Raw genomic sequence first — 9,423 nt, forward strand, 5'->3', positions numbered from 1 at the left:
ACTGGTGGCAGTGGCACTAATGAATTCCTGGTCTTAATAGTAATCCCATTTTCTTAATTTCTGCTGATTATTATTTTGTCTTTTTTTTTTCTTTTTTCTTTTTTAAATATTTTTAGTTCTGAATGTGGACGGAAAAAGGGCAATGTGACCATCGTGGCAAGTTCAGTGGTGCTTATTTTCAAATTATATATCACTCTTTATTTTTTTAATAAAATAAATAAAAAATTATTTGATTTTGTTGTATCAAGTTATGATTTGATTTGATTTCCCTCCAAAAATAAAAAATAAAAAAAGTTATGATTGGTGCATGATAAAAAGGGGTGGCGCTTGTGGCCAATTTCACTGAACATATTGCGATGCAAACACGTATTTACGTCGCAATGTGTCTAGTGAAACTGACCACTGGACGTAAGTCATTTCCAATAAAAAAAGAAGTGTTGTGTTATGTTTCTTAAATTACTTTTTTGTCCATCCATAACAATCTACCACTTAAGTTTTGTTGTGAAAATGTTATTTACATAGCATTTTTCTAATAAAAATAGTGTTTGTATGTGAAATGGTGGAAATGATGTTGCTCTAATAATAATTGTTTGAGATATTGATGCGTTGTGAAGTTGAGTGTGTTAAACAAATGTAAATAAATAGAGAGATAGTCAATTTCATGAACGGTCAAGAGTTTTATGTTGAATTAACCAAAGACAATGAGGAAGTAGGAGTCCAAGCTATAATTTGGACCCAAAAAAAAAAAAAATTATTTTTAGATCCCTCTCCATTTTTAAAATGGTCTATTTCATTCATTTTATTGTCAATATTCTATTTTCTAAATTTAGTAGTTGTTTATAAATTACCACATTATTTAATATTTTAAATGACATAACAAATTATGCACATTTAAATTTATAAAATCTAATCTAGACTAGGAAATAGACAAGTTTTGGAATGGAGAATATTCTTGATTGTAGTAAGTGTACAAAATTGAGAAATTGAAAGGATATGTTCAACTTATAGTTCAATTAATAGAATTGTATAAAAGTCTCAATCCTTTTTTCTTTTTTTTTTGGTTATAAACTAAATTCTAACTTTTTAATTTTGTTATTTTAAAGAAATATTTTATAAGCTATGAGCCTATGACAATCTAAATACTCTTTATATATCCATTAAAAAGAATTGAAAAAACTTATTTTTGGTACTCACTTTTTCAATTCTTTTATTTTAGATAACATTTTAACTCTTTTATCATTTATATCAATAGTTTTTCTCTCATTACAGCTCTCTCTCTCTCTCTCTCTCTCTCTCTCTCTCTCTCTCTCTCTCTCTCTCTCTCTCATGTGAAGAAAAAGACAACCACTTACAACAAAGCAATGTCATTTGGGTATAATAGGTATCAATCCAAGATTTTGCTCACATCAAATAGGTTGCTTCATTAAAGGGTAGTAAATTATTAGATAACAATGAACTTTCTAATGTTTAGATCACTTATAATAGCCTAGAGCCTTATAATTCAATTGGTTAACACCTTCAGGCTCTAGCTGTTAAAAAAAAAAACATTTAGGATTTCCCCCCCCCCCCCCGGTGAGACTATAACTATTGAAATATCAAAAAATCACTTATAATAATAAAATAAAAATTGTCATACCATTGAGAATGACAAATAAAAATAGAAGAGAAATTTGAGTAAATGGAGACCTAAATAGATCTAGGTATCATTGAAGTTATCTTTAAAAACCGGAATAAGTTGAAAAGAGTAGAGATTAACATAACAAGCAATAACCGTTATCAACAATGATTGAAGAATTGCCCTCAATATGAATCACTATAGTAGTTCAACAACTATAGTAGTTCAACAAAGAACAAGTGATCAATACAAGGCAAAGGAATTAACAAAAAGTTTAGGATCATACACTTTGATACAATTTAAACAAGTGGCAAACGGTGATTAGATTATTTTTCACTAGGTACAAATGGTGGACCCGTGTGTAAGTAGTGTAATCCAATTACAAGTTGACACTTCTGCAAGTTGTGACAAAGTATGTGGTCATAGAAGAATTGGAGAATTAATTGTTGATTGGAGACAATCTTGTATAAATGGTAATTTTGCAAGTACTCTCATGCATTGTGAATGAAAAATAGAAATTGTTTCTCAATGTAGAATTAGCTACATTAGAGCTGAAATTTGATCAATGGTTTCCTTCTGTTTTGTATAACACCCAAAAATATAAAAGGAAGCAAAATGAAAACTATATGTAACATTAAATTTTAGAGGATAAGATCCCCTATTATTTAAACCCTCTAATTTCCTCCCATTTTAGTTCAAAAGTAGGACATGTGATTTACATGAAATTTTTTAGGCCATTGAATTTTTTAAATGCCACATAGTATTTTATATCTAGATTAAAATAGGAGGATTTAAATGGAGTGCCGAAGTGTAAAATTTTAGAATGATTCCCTAATTCACTATGATAGTTGCAAGTAAAGCATCTCGGAATCCCCCCCCCCCCAAAAAAAGACAAAAAATTAGCGAATTGAACGTGGAGAATGCCAGCTATGATAGTGAGAAAAACTGGCCAAGAGGCAACACAGTATTGAACGCGAGGACTAGATCATCAACAATTTCTTCCATATAATCTACCTAAGTATGTCTATAGTCTATACATAACATTACATTTAAAAGAGATTAAAGAGGAAAAGGAAGAAAAAAAGAGGGGGATGCTCAACCTGAGAAAATCTATACTTGACATGAATAAAATATGAAGTCTAGCTTTGTAAAGAAATGATACAGGCAAGCAAATGGATCATCTCCAACCATGATCAAGGCAAAAGCATTGGAGGTTTCCAGGGGGAGAATTCCACAAGGTTTCTATTTACAATAGATCCGTTGTGTAGCCAGAATGTCTCAACTGACTGGTGAAAATGCCTAACTTTCCTTTGAAGTTCCCACAGAATCCCATGCAGTGTTGAACATGGCTCTGATTCGGGAGCATAACCCCATAGACACCTTAGTTGTCTACCACGGGTAATCATCCTCTCTATATCTTCGTCTGAAAATGAAACCCAAACTTTGTGTTGGAAATATTTTAGGGAATAAACAAGTTTTGATACAAAAAATAATATCCTAAATAATTAGCAAGAACATAAAATAAAAAGAAGTTTAGAACAATCTTACAATGCTATAGAATCACGCAGCGAAAGCATTGTCTTTAAAGGTTGATTCATGCCACCAAAAGTAAAACTCGATGCGATTGGTTCTCTTGGCCAAACAACCCCCCAGGATTAAACTATGGCGTCGACCTTTGTGATGTACGCACTTCCACTCACAAAAGGTTTAAGAACAACCCCCTATTACCTTTCCTTAGAACAAATATTCTTGTAGAAAAATTTGTGGGAGAGAAAGATAGTAGACTTGTGTATATCTAAAATATAGAGTAGTAAAAAAGACACTTTAGAAAGTGTGTTATGATGAGTATTATATAAGCTACTTATGAAGATAATAGTCTATAGTTATTGGTTACTAATAACCCTTAAAAGTCCAACGGCTATATTATCAATTATTGCCTAACGGCTATTTTTCTCATAATTGCCCAACGGCTATTTTACTCATAAATTTCCAACGATTAGAAAATAAATAAGAATAAAAGTGTTTGGAACACACACCCACTCCAACACTTTGCACCGTAATATATTAAAGGAGATTGTAGGCCAAGCAATGATATACAATGGAGTTTGAATTTGACCTAGTATAGATTCTAGGTACTCCAACAGTTGGGGACAAATCTGAGTGGATGGCCATTTTATAGATATCTGTGTGTAATCAATGAGGTTAGAAATACTAAATAAATAGTACTGTATTTCTCAGAGAGTAGAATATATATGAATGCCTTTATATAGGAAGTAGAATGTGTAGTACAAGTATGTGTGTTATACAAGCAAACAAGGTGGGTCTAAAGCCCACAGTCCTATTACACGTTAACAGCCTCCCTCAAACTCAAGGTGGGTGTGAGACCAACTTGAAATTGTCAACCAAAGCACGAAGGCGTCCCTTAGGATGTGACTTGGTGAAAATATCTGTAAGTTGATCTTTAGAAGAGACTGAGAACAACTTGAGAGCACCATGGACAAGATGGTAATGGATAAAATGACAATCAATCTTAATGTGTTTAGTTTGTTCATGGAAGACATCATTATGAGTAATATGAATGGCACTCTGATTGTCACAATAAAGAGGAGTAGCAGAGGATGTGGACACACCTAAGTCCTTAAAAAGCCTTCATAGCGAAAGGAGCTCAGATGTGGTATCAGCAAAGGCATGATATTCTGCTTCAGTACTGGAATGGGCCACAAGGATTTGTTTCTTGCTTCACCAAGAAATCAGAGAAGAATCAAGAAGAAAGCAATAACCAGTAGTGGACCTACAATTAGTGGAATTTCCTACTCAATTGGCATTAGAGAATGCACGGAAAACAAAAGGAGACTAAACAGTGTAGAAAAAACCATGGAAGAGAGTGTCCTTTAGGTATTGAAGAATGCACAGAACAACAGCATAGTGAGTCGATCATGGAGCAGAAAGATACTGGCTCACCTGATGAACAACATAGGAAATGTCTGGACGAGTGACAGTGAGATAAACTAGACTACCAACCAATTATCTGTAATGAGAGGGATTAGACAATGGTTTCACCCCCAATGAAGTCAAATGTGCATTAAGTTCAACTGAAGTGTCAATAGTCTTAATATCGGTGAGTCCAGCTCAAGACAAAAGTTCAAAAGCATACTTGGCCTGAGTAATATAAAACTCATCTATGGAATGAGTGATTTCAAGATCCAAGAAGTAGCTGAAATGTCCAAGATCTTTCATCTCAAACTGCTGACTGAGAAAATCCTTGAGTTCTTAAATACCACTGAGGTCATAACCAATTATGATCATATCATCCACATACAGGAAAGGTAAAATGGTGCATTTGTTGGTGCGACAAAAAAATAAGACAGAATCATAATGATTGGCAATGTAACCCAAGCAAGAGATGGTAGAGCTGAACTTAGCAAACTAAGCTTGTGGAGCTTGTTTAAGACCATAAAGTGCACGTCAAAGGTGACAAACCTTGTCCAATTCAATAAAAAGACCAGGAAGAGGTTGCATATAAACTTCTTCACTTAAATTCCCATTAAGGAATGCATTTTTAATATCCATTTGAAAAATGTCCCATTTACTGGCAGCGACAACAGCTAAGAGAGTATGAACAGATGAAACTCGAGCAACCGGAGCAAAGGTCTCTTCATAATCAATCTCACACTCCTGTGTAAAAATTTTTGCAACAAGACAAGCTTTATATCACTCAATGAACCCATCAGAGCGAGTCTTGATCTTGTAGAATCACTTACAACCAACCACAGATTTCCCAGGGGGGAGAATCACCAAAACTTCTACTTCACCAACCGAAACCATCTTACTTTTACTAACATTAATCTTTAGCCCTATAACTGCTGTGAAACAAGTTAGTAACATCCTAATACGAAGAAATTGTTCAATACTAGGGTTACAGAACAAAATGGTATCATCTGCAAATAACAGGTGAGATACGCATAACTCATCACCTCCTACACCACGCACCTTAAAACCCCTAATAATACCAGCCTCCACCATACGCCTAAGCATCCTAGAAAATACTTCCATCACTAGAAGGAATAGTATAGGACTTAAAGGATCCCATTGCCTTAAACCTCTCGAATTAGGAAAAACACTAGCTGGAGAGCATTAACTAAAACTGAAAACAGGATAGTAAAGATAAAAGTATGGATCCATTGTCGCCATCTAACTCCAAAACCCATCCTTTGCAACAAGTAAAGCAAGGCTTCCCAATTTACATGATCATAAGCTTTTTTTATATCCAATTTACAGATTACCTCAGGTATCTTACTACTAATACGATTATCAACACACTCATTTGCAACCAAAACTAAATTCAAAATCTAACAACCCCCTACAAATGCATTTTAAGATTCAAAAATGAGACCATTTAGCACCCCTCTCAAATGGTAAGCCAAGACCTTAGCCGACATCTTATAGACACTACTCAGTAGACTTATCGGTCTAAAATCTCTAATGTTAGAGGCTTTATGTTTCTTAGGAATAAGAGCAGTAAACAAAGCATTCAAGGACTTCTCAAATTTACCATAATCATAAGATTCATCAAAGAATGCTAAAATATCACTCTTCATAACCCTCCAACAATGATGAAAAAAGGCCATCGTAAATCCATCAGGTCCTGGGGCTTTGTCCCCCTCCATATCATGCACAACCTATAAAATTTCTTCCTTCTTGAATCTAAAATATCATAAGATTCATCAAAGAATGCTAAAATATCACTCTCCATAACCCTCCAACAATGATGGAAAAAGGCCATTGTAAATCCATCAGGTCCTGGGGCTTTGTCTCCATTCAAGCAAACCACTCTCCACTTCCCCAATAGTATCAAAATTCAAATCATCCACCACAGGTCGCCATGTTTCTGTCTCCTTATATAACTTTTGATAAAAGCCCACTACTTGAACAACCACCTTAGCCTTATCTTCATATACCACACCATCCACCTCTAAATTACCTAAATAATTATTTCTTCTATGGGAATTAGCCATCCGATGAAAAAACTTTGAGTTATTATCTCCCTCCTTGAGCCATAAAACTCTAAACTTCTGTCTCAACGATATTTCCTCCAACGAAGCCAACCGCTTCACCTTTAAAATCACTCTATCCCTCTCCATATTCTCCTCAATTGTGATCCTTGTACTCCTTTCCTTCCCCCTATCTAACTTCACTAACTCCTCCAACAATCTCTTCTTCTTCACTTCTACATTTCCAAACTCCTTTAAATTCCATAAGCGAATATCCTCCTTCAAGGCCTTCAATTTCCTAGCTAACACAAAACTGGGAGTGCCATAGAAAGAATAACAATTCCACCAATATTGCACCTTTTCCACAAACCCCTCTGTTTTTAACCACATATTCTCAAATTTGAAGGGGCTTCTCCCTCTTGCCATTCCTCCTGCCTCTAACAAAATAAGGTTGTAATCAAAAATCCAACGTGGTAACACCCACTGAATAACATCAGAGAATTGCTCTTCCCAATCCATAGACACCAATGCCCTATCAATTCTGGACATCGAAGGTATATTTGAACTTCTAGTCCATGTGTAACGCCCTCCTTCAAGAGGTAGATCTATCAAGTGCATATCCTCTATGAACTCAAAGAATTTTAACATTGGTTGACTAAAGCAACGACCACCCAATTTCTCGCTAGGAAAGCGGATCACATTAAAATCACCCAAACAACACCATGGTAGATTCCAAGCAACTCTAACTCCAATCAACTCATCCCACAAAAAGCCTCTCAAACTATCTGCATTCAACCCATAGACCCCTAAACATGCCCATTCAAAACCATCTACCACCCCCCACTATCTAATAGATATTGAATACAAGCCCACCATATCTTCCATTTTTTCCAAAACCCTCCTATCCCACATAACCGAAATCCCACCAAATGTATGATCAGCATCCAAAGCAACCAAGTTCAAATAAGGACAATTCCACCAACCAAAGATCTGCCTATCACTCCCAATTTTGTCTCTAACAGACCAACTGCATCACACTTTCAGTCCCTAAGAAGATTCTTCACTACCAAACGCTTTTCAAAATTATTCAAACCCCGAACATTCTAGGAAATAATTTTCAGCTTCATTAAAAAGTAAAAACTATAAACTCCCAAATTAAGGCACAACAACTAAAACTACTTTCCCTTATAATTAACCGAAGTAACCAAATTTCGCAGTTCCCTGGCACTTTTCACTTTTGTAGTATTCACTTTACTAGCACCAACAGCTCCCCCCCACCCCCCACCCCCCTTTCCACACCCTAGCTGCCTCCAATTCCTGCTTAATTTTAAGTAACAGAGTAATACATAGTCGCTCATGTTTGTCCACAGATAACCCAACCAATTTACTAAACCCACAGATTATATATTTAACCCATCGAGATGCCTCCAATCTGCCTTCATCAATCTCCAAATTCCAACAACATTGTCCTGCAAAAATGGATCGATTGTGTTTAAAGGTGTACACAGTATAGGACTTCCAACTTCACTCTTCAACTTCCCCCAGCCTAACCCATTCAGCACCAAGCAGATCCGAGCCCAAATTTAGCATCGGCAGTGATACCACCAGCTCTAAATTACCCCTTTTTGTCTGCGCCTCCAACCCTGAAGCCTGTGACTCAATGCTATCACCTACCACCGCTGATTCTGTCACTCTCATCCGACCCATCAACTCTCTAACAGTATAAAAGATTGAATCAGTCCATAGAATCGCCCGATCCAGCAACATCAACGAGCAAGTAAACTCTCGAGTAATTCCCACCAAATCCGATCTCAACCCAAACACCAAACACCCAACAGAGACAATCACTCTACTCGATTGCTTCGATTAACTCAAAGAACATTGATGAAGAGATAAAACTCTAGTGCATGACCATGACACTATTGCCTTTAAGGATTCTCCTTGTTCCTAACTACTCTAGGCAACAAATAGTATAACTAGATGTCCCAAATCCATCTGGAATTCACAGTTATCATGGGCTGAAATGATTTCCCTAACCTTTAGTTTGATCTTGAGGTAGGCCCATGTTATTATCGTGGCTGGGCTTGACTGAACCCTTAATCTATTCTTTTGTTTTTAACACTCCTTGTTCTATCTGGGTATGTGTTATAAGTGACGTGGTTGATCCAGCCTTTAGTTGGGCTTCAGATAGGCCCATGTTATTGTTGTGACTGGGCTAAACTAAACCCACTGCATGTTCTGTTGTTTTTAAAACTCCTTGGTCATCTGGGTATGTGTTGTGAGTGATGTGGTTGAATAGACTAATTTGTCTATTCTTTTATGGAAACCCCACCAAACCCGCCTCTTATGTCCATTGCACACAATTGTTAATCCCCTCCTTAATACTTGGGATTCCCATGATTTTTTCACTTGCTTTCCTTTTGATTTTGAATCAAATCATAACGGCAATCTTGTTTGAAAAATTTCCACTAATTTCGGGTGAATTTTAATGCTCTAAACCTACCCCTCACCACTGCTCATCGGTTTCCCCTCCGAAAAATTTTTCTTGTTCCTTTCCTTCTTGTCACATACTGCTTTCACTGGATTTTGTACAACTAATGAAAGATCTTCAATAATACTTTTTCCCTTGCCAATGGCAAGATGCCTAGAATCCAAAGCCACAACAGTCTTTTGCTTCTCTCCTTTAATCACTACTGCAAAAGAACGAGAAACATTCACATTAGATTGCAACTGCTTGTGCATCCCATCTGAGATTTTCATTGGTTTTTTGGGTGTTATTAAACCCTGCAGCTCAAAGCCAAACCCCCTCCACCCACA

Source organism: Quercus lobata, chromosome 2 (genome assembly GCF_001633185.2).
Source record: "Quercus lobata isolate SW786 chromosome 2, ValleyOak3.0 Primary Assembly, whole genome shotgun sequence".
NCBI classification, from domain to species: domain Eukaryota; kingdom Viridiplantae; phylum Streptophyta; class Magnoliopsida; order Fagales; family Fagaceae; genus Quercus; species Quercus lobata.